At 44.3% G+C, this 2500-nt stretch overlaps 1 protein-coding gene and 1 long non-coding RNA gene across 2 annotated transcripts in view; one reads left to right on the top strand and one right to left on the bottom strand.

Annotated features, from left to right (window-relative positions):
- Positions 1-2500, top strand: part of LOC135107674 (WSCD family member AAEL009094-like) — a 56274-nt gene that overhangs the window by 13846 nt on the left and 39928 nt on the right. The window lies entirely within an intron of this gene.
- The window catches only part of LOC135107675 (uncharacterized), a 26078-nt gene that overhangs the window by 17744 nt on the left and 5834 nt on the right, over positions 1-2500 (bottom strand). The gene's annotated exons all lie outside the window — the stretch shown is intronic.

The raw sequence follows: 2500 nt of genomic DNA, 5'->3' as shown, positions 1-2500 counted from the left end.
TTTCTTACGTCCTCTGACCTACTGCCAGTCTCCTCACAAAACCTGACAATTGACAAACTCTCAGCGGATCATGTGACTTGAGATTGAGTGAAAAGACAAAAGCCTAGTGGAGGTGAGAACACAATGCTGCTCACCTGCTCTCCCTGTCTGCACAATGAGGCTCGTGTTCCCAAACGTCTGATAGGCTTTATTTGGCGTATTTAGAAGTTTGAAGAATGCTATGATGATTCTAAGGACAATTTTAAAAGGGATCTGCGTGATGTATTGGAAACTTCACCTCAAGAACCCGACTGATCATCTCTTTGGCCTTTGAAAATAGTGTTGATGAGAGAAGAGGGCGTTAAGAATACAACCGTGACTTATCATTAGTTTGGTCTAGGTTATGTGTTACTTCATATATGTAATATTGCACAGCTTGAGATATCCTCCCATTTAGTGAGCTGATAAGAGATACCACCCTTCTGTCTTCACTAGGAAAGATGAATTTAAAGGTAAAATATTCCAATCAGTCCAGCCAAACAAGCCTTTCATTATCTAATCTAAACTAAGAGATGCATTAGAAGTGATGGGGGAGGATACTCAGTAGTTTGGCTGGTAGATAGATTGTCATTACCACCACCACCACCACCACCACCCGCACTGCCGCCACCACCATTGCTACTACTACTACTACTACTACTACTACTTGATTCGCTCGGTTGGGCTGGTAAGGACACGTAGCGGAAGTGCAGCAGTGCTAATCATTGTGTACAGGTGTGAAGGGAAACGAATGCAGGTAAACTGGCCGGTGTATAGCGAGCTGCCCTGAGGAGAGTGCCAGGCGGGGAGTGTCGTGATTCTACCTCAGACTCGCCTTTCAGTGAAGCGTGACCGTCAGTAGTTATGTGGTGTGAAGCGTCATTAGTTATGTGGTCAGCTATCTACAAAAAAACATATACTTGTCAGATTATTTCGTTCAGTTCAGATGTTCTTATTCTGAGGCCGATTTTATTTTTTCCCCCAGATGAAAAAGAAGCCCAGATTTCAATTACGCCCAGCTCTTTATGCATTTATTTGTTAATTTGTCTGTTAGTCTGTTTATTTTCTTTTTTTTTTTTTTTTTTACGTAATTCAAAGGTGTGTCCATATGATTCTAAGTTAAGTTGAGGAATTTTCGCGTCTTTCTGATGTCATTAAGTTCTGCTGTGAGTTTTTGCTACTTGTTTGCCAGAAGTACGGAGAGTGTTTGATGTTCACGTGATCTGTGGCAGTAGTCTCAAATGTTTCAGCGTCTTGTCTGGCCTATTGTTAACGAGTGTAGTGAACGACAGTGGGGTTTTCAGAGGCATTCTTATAGATCCAAACAAGTATTCTACACCTTTAATAATAAAAACGAACCTAACTAGTGATCTCCGTGGCCTCAGGAGACAGTTCCATTGAGAAAACAAAGCGTTTGACAGTACGTGGCAAGAATCAACACAGCCAGCAGACGAGAAGTAAACGCAAGCTCTGAGCCCCAAGGAACAACAGAAGTGGGAGCCGATACAAAGGCAAATCCCACCCACGGCCATTACTGGATTACTGCACTGGAGCGAGAGACGGTGGTGGTGGTGGTGGCGGTGGTGGTGGTGGACGAGATAGGACCTTATTCTGAAACGCTCCAGCCAGCAACTCCACTACATTCAAAAGGCCCTAGTTGAAGTTAGACGAATATATTTTTTTTAGGGATGTTTTTTTGCGGTTCTAATAACAAATGAACAAGATTTCTATATTATGAACAGGAGAAACACTCTTGAGAACCTTCCAATCATTTCTGTGGCCTTTGGAAATAGTCGGGTTGAGAGAGAGAGAGAGAGAGAGAGAGAGAGAGAGAGAGAGAGAGAGAGCAAAGCGTTTCAGAATACTGCCCGTAATCTATCAGTTTTCTAATTCTCATTTTCCTTTCATTGTTAGTTGTGTATTCTTTGACCCAAGCCCCGCCCCGCTCCGCCCAACCCAGTTCCCTCTCTATTCATCGCGTTGTCAAATACGGCAAAGACTGTATCGGACGGTGATGATGGTGGTGGGAGAGATAGTGTGCAGCAGTTTGCTCGCGGTGGGGGCAGGGATCGGTGGCGGGGTGCGAAGCAGGAGCGGTATTGAGCAGCACGTGTCTCAGCTCCCCCGTCCAGGCCACGCCACGGAGCACAGTTGAGTCAGTAATGATTATATGCCAGCTCTTGTGTTATTGGTATTTTTCTCTCCTCCGGCCCTTCTCCATCCCGCACCCTTCACACTTCCTCCTCCTTCTCATCCTCTTCCTCTTCCTCTTCCTCCTCCTCCTCCTCCTCCTCCAGCATCGTTGTTTTCCTGCAGTGTGAACCGAATCCCGCGTGACTAACAGTAGATATGGAATAGGACAGGAATATTACGCATTTACTTCGTCACACCTCCTCCTCCTCCTCCTCCTCCTCCCGCATCGCTGTTTATTTTTTTTTTTTTTTCTTATTTGTTTATTTATTTTTTATTTTTTTTATTTTTT

Source organism: Scylla paramamosain, chromosome 15, assembly GCF_035594125.1.
Source record: "Scylla paramamosain isolate STU-SP2022 chromosome 15, ASM3559412v1, whole genome shotgun sequence".
NCBI lineage: Eukaryota > Metazoa > Arthropoda > Malacostraca > Decapoda > Portunidae > Scylla > Scylla paramamosain.
Note: the sequence above shows the minus strand (reverse complement) of the source record. Positions and strands in the feature narration are given on the sequence as shown.